A 12,826-nucleotide genomic window follows, 5' to 3' on the forward strand; every position below is an offset into this window, starting at 1 on the left:
TTTGTGCATTTGCTGCGTTTGTCTGCTGAGCAGATCTGCCATGGTGTTTTGTATGCCTGGGACGTGTTGTGCCAGGAGAAAGATTTTTTGTGGAATTGCCCATCTCCATATGCTCTGCGCTAAGCGGGAGAGCTGGGGAGAGTGTGTCCCCCCCTGTTTTTGAATATAGTACATTGCAGTCATATTGTCTGTGCGAATTAGGACTGCTTTGGTTGAAATTGGTTTCTGAAACGATTTCAGGGCTAGAAAGATCGCCAATAACTCCAGATGGTTGATGTGGAGTAACCTCTGTTGTGGCGTCCATAGACCTTGCACTGTGAGGTGTAATAGATGCGCTCCCCAGCCGGAGAGCGATGCGTCCGTTGTTAGAATCACCTGAGGAACCGGGTCCAGGAACGGTCGCCCTTTGGAAAGGTTTGTGGTGTTCCACCACTGCAGAGATCGATGAGTGCTAGGCACTCTTGGAGTGGACGCATGTGAAGTCTTGCATGTGGCACTATGAAAATGCAAGACGCCATCATCCCTATTAGTTTCATGAACACTCTTGCTGGGAGAGAGTGCTGTAGAAGGAACTTTTGGCGCAGGGCTTGCATGCTTGCGATCCTGGCTGAGTTGGGATAGGCTATAGCTTTTGAGGTGTCGAAAGTGGCACCGAGGTATTGCTTTGTGTGAGACGGTATCAAGTGGGACTTTTGGTGATTCACCGTAAAGCCTAGCTGGTGAAGTAGTTGTATGGTAGTGTTTGTATTTTGTACACACTGGTGGTAGGACGCAGCTTTTATGAGCCAGTCGTCCAGGTAGGGGAAGACGTGAATGTTTTGTCTTCGGTGGTGTGCTGCCACTACTGCCAGGCATTTGGTAAACACCCGTGGTGCGGTTGTGACCCCGAAGGGGAGAACCTTGAACTGATAATGTTTGCAGTCCACCACAAATCGGAGGTACTTTCTGTGAGCAGGGTGTATTGGGATATGAAAGTATGCGTCTTTCAGGTCCAGTGTAGTGAGAAAGTCGCCCTGACGGAGGAGAGGGAGGACTTGCTGAAGAGTTACCATATGAAAATGGTCTGAATGGATGTATGCATTTAGAGGCCGGAGGTCTAGAATGGGCCATAGGGTCTCGTCTTTCTTCGGTATGAGAAAGTACAGAGAGTAGACCCCTAGATTTAGCTGATCGACGGGTACCTGCTCTATCGCGTGTTTTTGCAGGAGGGAGAGTACCTCTTGTTTCAGAAGTGTGGTATGTTCTTGTGACATCGCACGGTGTCTGGGTGGAATATTTGGGGGGTAGAGGTTAGTTCGAGACAGTATCCTGACCGAATAATTTGGGTTATCCATTTGTCTGATGTTATGGCCTGCCAGTTTTGAAGGAAGTGTTGCAGTCTGCCCCCGACCGGAGTGGAATGGTCTGGGGGGAGCGGGGGAAAGTCATTGTGTGGGCGGTGTGGCAGAACGGGCGGTGTTGGTTTTGCCCCTGCCTTTATTATTGTTTCCCCGATATCCACCTCTTTGGTAGCCCTTTGAGAAGGTATTTTGAGGAGGGGACTTGTAGGAAGTGGAGGCGTTATCGGAAGAGTAACCTCTGCCAGAGCCTCGAAAGGAGGAACGGCGAAAGGAGCGTCTAGGGGTTTGTCATTGCAGGGCTCCCATAGACTTCGCCGTATCTGTGTCCTTCTTCATCTTTTCCAGGGCTTCGTCTACTTTTGGGCCAAATAAGTATTGTTGGTCAAAAGGGTGGTTTAAGATAGATGCTTGGACCTCTGGATTAAAGCCTGAAATTCTGAGCCAGGCGTGACGGCGAAGGAGGACACTGGTGTTTTTATAGCCCTGGACGCCGTGTCTGCTGCGTCAAGTGCACATTTAATAGAGGTGTTGGTAATAATCTTTCCCTCTTGTATGAGCTCATGAGCTTTATTCTTATATTTGTCTGGGAGATGCTGCATGAGAGCCTCCAGCTCATCATAGTGCGCTCTATCGTACCTTGCTAGCAGCGCCTGCGTGTTGGCGATGCGCCACATATTGGCAGCTTGCGAGGCAGTGCGTTTGCCTGACGCATCTAAGAGCTTGGACTCCTTATCAGTTGGTGGAGCCTCACCAGATGACTGAGAGTTGGAGCGCTTCCTAGCTGTGGAAACCACTAGTGAGTCTAGGGGCGCAGGTCCTTTAATATATACAGGATCCGTGGGGGCTGCCTTGTACTTCTTTTCTATTCTGGGGTTTAAGACCCTAGCTCTAACGGGGTCTTTGAAAACCTCTGTGGCATGCTTGGTCACCCCTTTAAGCATGGGTAATATAGCGGTGGATTCATCTGCTATGTCAAATGTGTCAAGTAGGAAGTCTTCCTCAACTGGATCACTGTGTAATTCCACCCCATGGTAATGTGCCGCCCGTTGTAAGAGGTGGTGGAACCCCAGGGAGTCCTCTGGTGGAGACGGCCTGGATGGATAGAGATCATCCTGAGGCACATCTGGGACATCGGGATTGTGATAATCCTCCCATGGGTCAGGTGTTCCCGGAGGAGTGGGGTCCTGCGGGGCATCTGTGGAATCATAGAATGGATCTCCGTGGTCATCAGGGTCTGGAGACGGGGTTGGAGACCGATGAAGCAAGGGTGGAGAAGGTGGGGGCGGAGATGGAGGGGGTGGAGGAGGTGGAGGAGGAAGAGGAGGAGGTGGAGGTGGTGGGGAGGGTACTCTGAACGGGGATGTGGCAGAGTCCTTCCGTTTTGGTGGTGGAGGAGGAGCTGGCTTGTCCAAAAGTCTTTTCTTGGAAGACAAAATTAAATGTCCAGTCCTGGGATCCTTAGTTAAAGTCTTTTGAAGAGGATCCGGTGTGAAAAGCTCCTCCGGCACCGATTCCTCCATCGGTGCCGATGTTTTCGGAACCGAAGGCTTTGTCGGTTTATCCGTGCCGTGCTTTCTCGGAGTGTCCGATTTTTTGGTCGGCGCCGAGGCAGGCTTCGACACGGAAGCGTCGGTGCCGAGGGATTTGTGTTTGGTCGGCACCGAGAGGCCAGGTTTCGACACCGATGGCTTCGGAACGGAACTTGTTTTCTTCGGCGCCGAAGAATGTTTGTCGGTGCCGCTAGGAGGCTGGCTCGAGCCCGAGCCGCCAGGAGACTTGTGATGCTTTTTCACCGGGCCCGAAGGTGGGGTGATGGAAGCAGTATGCTTGGTTTTCCCTAGGCCCGGAGGCGAAGGGGTAACCGGAGTCTCTTTCGGTATGGGCGCGGGAGGGGGTAGAGTACTCACGACCCTCTGCGCCGGTGTGATCTCCTCCACGTCGGAGTCGTCGGCCTCGGAAGCGCTGACGACATCTTCCTCCCGTTCGGTGTGCTGCTGTCCCGAAGCTCCGGTGTTTTCTCCGAAGATGTCAGGTGGAGCCGAGGTCGATGAGTGCGCCATGGTGCGTCGAGCTCGTCGATCCCGAATAGTCTTTTTCTATCGAAAAGACTTGCAGGCGGGGCAGTCTCGGGCCTCGTATTCGGGAGAGAGGCAGAGGTTGCACACCTGATGGAGGTCGGTGTGGGGAAATTTAGACCCACATTTTGGGCACTTCTTGAAGGGAGTCCTTTCCATCGGCCGAGACCGGAGTCGAGATAGGCCCGAAGGCCGCTGCCGATGTCTGGAATCGAAGAAGTGCCGAAGAGAGAGATGAAGAAGTCGATTCCGTCTAAAGAATCTCGATGGATGAGGATTTTTCGTCGAAGGTCGAACTGGGGGGGTTCGAAGCCGGAGCACGAAGTATTACATCCGAGCCCGATGGCGGAGAAAAACAATCTGAGGATGGAGCCGAAGCCCATGCGCAGTACGGACCGAAGGAGGAGTCACCGAACTCGTGACTTCCAAAGACTGTCCAAGAAGAAAAACAAACTGCAAACATCCGGGCCCAACACCAGATGGCGATCTATGCAAAAGTGTATAATCTGCAGCTCATATGCCTCGAACAGTATATTTTTATGCCTATTGTTGGTTCTAAAATAAAACAAGCATATATTTTTTATATATAATCCATTGGCCTAGAGTTCAGGTATTGAGTGTGTGAGACCATTTGCTGGCTGAGTGTGCGCAACAAATGCTTTACACTGTCCTCTGATACTGCCTTACTGCTCGACCAAGCTACAACTTTAGAGAGTAAGGTTATATCTAACTTTAGCCTCTGCCAAACCTCTGGGGACTGTGGACTCTGTACACCCTGTACCTATTAAGGAACAGTATATACAGAGCCACTTTCTCACACCTTACAGATGTCAGCTAGGGGAATATTTCCTAAGAAAGCCATAGTAGCCCCTATTTTGCAGGTGGAATGCGCTCTAGGGGGGTAGTGTCAAGGTTCTTTTCGCTTTCAGATAACATATTTGGATACATTTCATGATCCATCTTGGAATGCCTGATTTAGAAATGGGATTGGCTTTGTGTGGTGGCGAAAAAGCAACTAAGAGCTGTTTTGTCTCACGAAAATCTTTTGTTCTTTCCACATAATATAGTAGAGCTCTTCTAACATCTAATGTGTCTATCGCTCATTCTGCTACAGAATAAGGTTGAGGAAAGAACAAGGGTAATTCAACTGATTGATGTGAAAAGTAGAAACTACTTTAGGAAGAAATTTGGGATTGGTCTTTGTGAAGTTGAAAGAAAGGCTCTTGTATAGTTAGTGCCTGGAGTTCGCCAACTCTCCTTAAGGAAGTGATTGCAATAAGAAAGGCATCTTTCCATAAGAGAAATTGTAGTTAACACTTGTGCATTGGTTTAAAAGTGGACCCATTAGCCTCGTAAGGACTATGCTTAAATTCCATACTGGTGCATGTGGAGCTCTTGGTGCTAGTACTCTTTTTAGTCATTTCATAAAGGCTTTAATCACTGGTACTCTGAACAGAGATAAGTGTTGTCTGTTTTGTAAGTATGCAGCTACTGCTGCTAAATGCAATCGAATGGATGTTTAGGCTAATTCAGATTGCTGTAAGTGTAAGAGATAACAGATGAGGTTTTGCACTTAAGCATCAAGTGGATTAATATTGTTATTGTTAAAGTATATAACAAATTGTTTCCACTTTGCTACATAACATGCCCTAGTAGTAGGCCCCCTAGCATCCTTTGGATATTCATACAGTCTGGTGGTAATTGTAAATAACCAAACTCTATGATTTCAGTAGACAAATCGCTAGGTTGTGTTCCTTGGGATTTGGATGCATGATTTCTCCATGGCTCTGAGTGAGGAGACTGGAGTTAAGATGCAGCTTTTGGTGTGGAACTACTGAGATCTCTAGCAGGGTGGAGAACCAAGGTTGACGTGCCTATGTGGGAGCTATGAGTATGAGGGATGATTGTCTGAGCTTCCGAACTACAAACTGTGAGAAAGTGCCCTCTTTCTGCATGGTTGCCCCCACTTTTTGCGGAATTGCTGATGTGCTTTGACTGAGTGTGCCCTGGGCTCCTGCTAATCAGGTACCTAGGGCCTATGTTTTTTCCCAAAAACTGCATTGAAGCCTAAACCCAATTGGCATCTCTGGCCACAGGTCAGCCCCTGGTAAATGGTACTACAGGTACCCAGGGCACTGAGACCAGAGAAGGCCTCTAAGGGCTGCAGCACTCATTGTGCCACCCTGAGAGGACCTGTACCATTACACTCACACACTACCTTTGCAGGCTGATTGTTTTGGTGCAGAACAAAGTCTAGAGTTGACATGCCACACACATCTGTGTACCATGCCTACAACCCACTGCCCTGGCATAGGTCAGTCATCCCTCTAGCTGGATGCACTATACCAATGGTGAGGGTACAGGTGCATGAGCCCTGTACCCCTACAGTGTCTAAGTCCATTCTTAGACATTGTAAGTGCAGTGTTGCCATCAAGAGTATATGGTGCTGGTAATTTGTCATTACGAACTCCACAGCACTAATGGCTACACTGAAAACTGAGACGTTTGGTATCAAACTTCTCAGTACATTAAACCCACACTGATGCCAGAGTGGGATTTAATGAAAAATGCACACAAAGGGCATCTTAGAGATGCCCCCTGAAAACTAACCTACCACTTGTGCCCAGGCTGCATGGCTGCTTTCACCTGCCACCACCAGACATGTTTCTGGACCCCTGGGTTGAGAGCCTGCTGCTCTCTGGGGCCTGAAACAATGCACATCCTGGGACGAGGTGCCAAGCCTCCTCCCCTAGGATGGGCAGGGTTCACGTAGCAGGAAGCTTCAAAGGCTTGCCGCCTTTGTGAGCTTTCTGAGGCCACTTGCTGCTCTCAGCAACCGCTCACCACTGGTTCTGACCCCCACTTTGGGCAGGAGAACCGGCGGGAAAAACAAGTAAGGAAGAGAGGTGAGCCCACCTCTGCCAACTCCACCCCTCAGGAGGGGGAAGCGAGGTAAAGTAGAACTCTCAGTCCAAGCCATCTTGAAGATGAGAGGACTCCGCCAACCAGGGACAGGCTCATGCCCCCCTCCCACTGGTGGGTGGCATACTAGGGGGTGTACCCACTCCAGGGAAGGGACCCAATGGTCCTACCTTTTACCTACCTGTAATGCCACATAATCTAGTATTTAGGGGCACCCGAGAACCTTGCTTCCTCATACAAGAAGAAACTAGAAGAAGGACCTAACAGCCATGCAGCAGCGAACAAGAGGAAGACACCCACTGATTTGGCCCCAGCCCTACTGGCCTGGCTCCACCTCAAACATGCTCCTGCGAAATCCCGGTGTGACTTGCAGCCAGCAACCTCGAAAACCCCAGAGGACCTGCATGCCTTCTACCTCAAAGACTTTATTGCCAGTGAACACTGGATTTATTCATCTGCAACATCTGGCCTTGGCTGGAAACCGCGAATCCGCACCACTCTGCACCCGCCGTCCACGGGCCGAGCTCAAGTGGGCAAACACCACGAGGAGGTCCCCCGGCAATCCTGACCCGAGATTCGGCGACCACTGACCTGCCTCAAGCCTCCAGCCGACGCCTGCAGCCTAAATCCCAACTGCGACAGAAGCTGGTAAGAAGATCCAACCTCAAAACGTACCCCTGAACCCGACGCCCCACGGTCTTGTGTGCTCAAACCAACAGTGCCTAACCAACCCCTAACTTTCCAACTTACCTCTCGAAGTGTTGGTAACACCCAGAAGACCTTCGTCCCCAAGCCTGCAGTGTCTTTGCAAACCGGAGGTTCCCCATTGAAAACAGGGTGCCAGACGTCAAAACAGCACCCTGCACCCGGCCGCCCTAGTGCCGCTGAGGGTGCACCTTTGCTGCTACTTTGTTTCCCCATTTGCCCTGAGCTAAAGTCTAGGAGCTTTGTTGCCACAACTAAGAGGCCTGCTTGCCAGCAGCCACCAACCGGAGGCCCCTTATCTTCCATTGGATAACATTGGGACCCTGCACTCGGCCACCTTAGTGCCACTGAGGGTGTAATGAGAGTGCATCCTTGACCCTGGGGGACCCCTGAGTCTACCCCAGAACCTCGACTCCCACTACCAAATACTTACCTCAAAACCGATAACACTCTTTTCCTTCATAGGATAACATTGACTGTTTTTTGTGAACGTTTTTAAGTGTGGAGTTTGACAAACTAAAGGAATTCTCTAAAAATTGTACTGTTTAACAAAAACTATTTTTCTTACCTGTTTTCAGGAAATCTCCCAGAGTAGTATCTAGGCATACTACTCTGTGTAAGCCTAGTAATCTCAAAAGTTACTTACCTGCTATTTTACTAAAAAGCCGATTCAAGTCTATGTATTGCATTTACAAAGTATTGCATTTCTCTGCATCCATACTGTAAATCAAACCAAAGTGCATATACAATTATCATTCAAACTGTATTTCAATTGCATTACTACTGTAAAGTATGTATTGCTTACCTGTGCCAGGCTTGCTTGGTTCTAGAAAATAAAATAACTAAAAGAATATTTTTATACAAAAACAATTGGTCTGAAGTTCAGTCTGAATGTGTGAAATTCATTTGCAGACTAGGTGTGTACAACAAATGCTTAACACTGTCCTCTGATACTGCCTTACTGCTCGACCACACTCCCACAAATAGAGAGTGAGGTGCTATCTAACTTTACCTCTGCCTACCTTTGGGGTTCCACAGGACTCTGTGCACACTATACCTCACTTTGGTATAGTATATACAGAGCCAGCTTCCTACAGCGGCGCCATGTCTCTCTCAGATCACTTGTTTTTAGATGCTCTGGGTGCTACAGGCTCTAACAACCACATCAACTGCCCTTGCTGGTATTCTACCATTGAGTACTTTTGGTCACACAAGTGATTCACAAGCTCCGGGTTGGTCTCCAAGTTTTTGTCTGCCTTGTTCATGTACTCATGTCATTCTGGACCAAAGGCCAGGTACATAGTCCACTTTGTCTTGCTTGAGATGTTTGAGGGGTCTCTCTCAAGCTTCTTTCACCCAACTCAAGGGACCTCCGGCGGGTTGTCCAAAGAGTAGCTGACCTCAAAGTTGTCTTCTTGATGGTCAGGTGAGAGGAATAAATGACAGACTGAGTGTTGGTAGATATGGGGGTATTTTGAGTGGTAATTCAGACAAAAATAGAACACAGTATGTTCCATCAACATCTCATTTTTGGGCAGAACAGAATGTTCGGAAAGAGACCCAATTCGATGTTGCCCAGAGGCCGCTAAGGCAAAGCTAAATTCGACACAAGGGATTGTTTCAGAGCTCAAGATGGAAGAAAATCTACATGATCGAGACAATATTGTCGTTTAGATGAACTAACGATGAACCAAAGGGAACCCAAGATTATCTCGAACCGGAGCACGAGAGAATACATCGGGAGTCGATGTACATGCGTAGTCTCACCGAGAGGCGGAGTCGAACATCCTCGTGACTCAAAATCATTCTCCGAAGAATAACTTGGAATCATCCGAGCCCAAAACTAGAGTGCAGACTTACACACAGCATGTGTATCTACAGCCACACATGCCTCAAACAAAATGTGCTGCATGTCTCTAAAGACGTCGAGCTAAGCGGTTTTAAAAGAGGGAAAAACACCTAAATAGTTCACGCTCCATGCTCAAGAATCCAGTCAGCAGCAGCTGAAAAGACGGCAAAAAATGTATTAAAATGAACTGGCTTATCTGCCATCTAAAGGGCATGATAGGAAACTGGTGGTATGCTTTTCCTTATCAATGCAGCAGTAGTTTTCCAAGCCTTTCAGGCGTCAGCTATTGCTATCTTGTAGCACATTTCTTTTTTTTTTAAACCACTTTCTAGTGGCTGTTATTTCTAGTGACTATTTTTCTGCATTTAAAATTGTTTTCTTTTTTTAAAGTAATTGGCCAATATAGCCTTTTACATGCAGTTTTACATTTTAAAATAAAAGCTAATGATACATTTGTATAACTTTTTTACCATGTGGGGGGCATACTATTCTGTTCATTTAACTAATGATGAAGATCCCATGGAGGAGAACTTTGGGTTTCGAAGTAGAATGCCATCTGCCAAAAGCCCTTTAACGACTTGCCTGGTGTAGTAAGTTATATACAAATGCAATAGAACATGCAAGTGGGCTTTAGTGCACACTTAGATCCGATTACTGCTACTTACCATAGGAGCTGTAGCAACTAAAGAAACTGGACAGGTGACACTGATTAAAATGCAAACAAGGACTGTTCTTACCTTGTTCGTCTCTGGGAGCTGCCCTGCTGTAGCTTGCCATCTGTTGTACAACTGTACTGTGCCACATCTGTCCAGTGACAGTGCAATGTTCCCTGAAGTCAGCATGTGTTGTGCTCTGTGCTGCCAGTTCACAGTGCGCTCGATCATGAAGCGCAGAGCATCCCCCTCAGGGAGTCGTACACGGATGCGCTGCAGGGAAGCGAGCAAAGGCAGATCCTTTTCTAAAGTTGGCTTCTGCGATCTATGACACTGAGGACACAGCCATACTCTCTGTCCCTGCTGCAAACTGGGCAAGGTAACACAATGCGTGTGGAATGAGCCCCTGCAGAGTTCACATTGTATCAAAGGAGAAGCTGGAGCTTCTTGACAATTGCACACTCGCCAATCCAAGTCCTCCTCACTGGACAGCAACTTCTGTTCATTTAGTGTTCTTAGAGCATGTAAGGCTTCCATCTCCCTGAGACGAGCTTCTCCCAAGGTGGCCATCTGAGAATTAGAAAAAACAATGCATTAAATAGTAAACTTGCACATGCAACATGTAAATCCGCTATAGAAAATGTAAATCAAATGCAAAAAGTATAAAGTGTCTACTTGTCTGCTTCCTATGAGGGCACCACAAGTCTAAGTCTCTGCAATTAGACAACTCAATAAAGATCCCTCTAGCACAAACTGAGGAGCATGCACGCAGCACACATAAGCATTCTAGTGTCAACTCACTAGGGCAATGCAACAAAATTGGAACTTTGCACCGTGAAGCATAAACAATAGCCACCCACTTTGGTGTCTTCTCATGAAATTCAATTGCTTAAAGATGCAAATATCTATTTTGCAAGTGTGTGTGGATTCAGTTTTATCTCAGACTCTACTATGCAGGCGTTTCTTCGAGTCATTAGGCAGGATTTAGTGGACCGTAGCCTCTGTGACTGCTGTAGTTTAAAACTGTTATATGACCAAACGAACAAGCTACTTGCCTTCGGTAACGCTTTTTCTGGTGGATACAGTATCTGCCTGTTGTGAGAAAGTGCCATCTTTCTTGCATGGTGTGCCCCCACTTTTTGCTGAATTGCTTAATGTACTTTGACAGAGTGTGCCCTGGACTCCTGCCAATTAGGTGCCCAGGGCCTATGTTCCTTCCCTAAAACAGCAAACACTGGCCACATGTCAGCCCCTGGTAAATGGTACCGTAGGTACCCAGGGCCTTGCGACCAGGGAAGGCCTCTAAGGGCTGCAGCACTTATTGTGCTACCCTTAGAGGCCCTGTACTCTAACACAAACACACTGCCCTTGCAGGCTGAGTGTCTGGGTACAAGACAAAACAGCGATTCGACATGGCACACATCCCTGTGCGCTATGCCCACAACCTACACTGCCCTGGCATACATCAGCCAACCCTCTAGCTGGGTGCCCTATGCCAGTGGTGTGGGCACAGGAGCATGAGCCCTGTGCCACTACAGTACCCAGGTCCATTCCTGGGCACTGTAAGTGCAGTGCTGCCATTTAAGAGTATACAGTGCTGAGAGCTCGTCAAACACGAACTCCACAGCACCATGATGGCAACACTGGAGACTGAGAAGTTTGGTATCAAACTTCTCAGCACATTAAACCCGCACTGATGCCAGTGTGAGATTTAATGCACAAAGCACTACAGAGGGCATCTTAGAGATGCCCCCTGAAACCTAACCTGCAATCCACGTCTTGTCTGAGAGGCTGCCTAGGTTGCCACACAGCAGACATGTTGCTGGACCCCTGGGTGGAGAGCTCCCGCTCTCCTGGGCCTGCAACAATGCACATCCTGGGCGAGGTGCTAGGTCTCCTCCCCCAGGATGGGCAAGGAGGAAGCTTCAAAGGCATTCCGCCTTTATAAGCTTCTCCAGGCCACTTGCTTTACTCAGTAACTGGCCCCCACCGGTTCTGACCCCCACTCTGGCGGGAAGACTGGCCGGAAACCCCAAGTAAGCACAGGGGATGTGCCAGCCTCTGCCAACCCCACCCCTCAGGTGGGGGAGGCGAGGTGAAGCACATCTCCGGGCTCTCTCCATCTTGAAGATGGGAAGCCCTGCCCAATCAGGACTAGGCTACTGCCCCCCTCCCACAGGATAGGGGGTGTACCCACCCCAGGGCAGGGACCCATTGGTCCCTGCCCTTTACTTACCTGTAACACCCCTAAATCTAGTATTTAGGGGCACCCTGAACCTTCCTTCCTTAGATTCCAGATTCCAAAAAAGCAAAGAAGAACAAGAAGAAAGAAGACCTGCCGTGCAGATGCTAAGAAGAGGAAGACACCAACTTTGGCCCCAGCCCTACTGGCCTGTCAACCCTCGAACCTGCTCCTGCTAAATCCCAGCACCTCCTGTGGCCAGCAACCTCACAAACCCCGGAGGAACCTGGCTACCTTGTGACTCTGAGCATCTGGGACTCCCATTAGCAGTGGCTCTGCTCAAATCAAGTTTCTAACCCCTGGCATCAGCCCGGAACCGCAAAACCTGCACACTCTGCACCCACCAAGCCTGGCCTGTGCCGGAGAGGACAAAGACCCCGAGGACATCCCCCCGGCGACTGTGACGCTCCTGACGACGCCTGCAGCCTCAGAACCAGGGACCCCACCCAACCACCATCAACAGAGGGTAAGATTTCCTGACATCAAATGGCACCCCTGCACCCAGCGCCCTGCGAGCCCCCTGTGCCCGACTCCTGGGTACCTACCTATCTTCCAACTATCCAACTTACCTCTCGAAGCGGTGGTGGCACCCGAAGACTCTTTGTCCCCGAGCTTGCAGCCTTTGTTCATCCTTGAGCTTTCTCATTGAAATCCATTTAACGCCCAAAGGCTCAAAAGCACCCTGCACCCAGCCGCCCGAGTGGCCCTGGCAGTGCAACTTCTACTCCTACCTACTTCCCCATTTGCCCTGAGCAAGTGACCAGGAGCCCAGCTCCCACAGCCGCGTGGCCTGCTCGTCAGCAGCCACCAACCAAGGACCCCCCTGCCTCCCATAGGATACCATTGGGCCTAACTCACTCTGCACCCAGCCGCCCCAGTGCCGCTGAGGGTGTAACAACTGTACCAACCTGACCCTGGGAGACCCCCGAGTCTGTGCCCAGAACCTTAACTCTGCCAGTCGAGTACTTACCCATAAGCCGATAACTCACTTTTCTTCAATAGGGTAACATTGACTAGTTTCTTCTGAAATTTCTTCTGTG

General features: G+C 49.1%; 1 protein-coding gene across 1 annotated transcript in view; it reads right to left on the minus strand.

The window, feature by feature from the left end:
- Positions 1-12,826, minus strand: part of LOC146866934 (lysine-specific demethylase 5B-like) — a 455,791-nt gene that overhangs the window by 126,594 nt on the left and 316,371 nt on the right. The window contains exon 8 of the mRNA XM_085603266.1: positions 9,629-10,114. The gene's annotated coding sequence lies outside the window, so the exon portion shown is untranslated. The remainder of the gene's footprint in view (positions 1-9,628; positions 10,115-12,826) is intronic.

Source organism: Triturus cristatus, chromosome 1_2 (genome assembly GCF_964204655.1).
Source record: "Triturus cristatus chromosome 1_2, aTriCri1.1, whole genome shotgun sequence".
In the NCBI taxonomy this organism is placed as follows: Eukaryota; Metazoa; Chordata; class Amphibia; order Caudata; family Salamandridae; genus Triturus; species Triturus cristatus.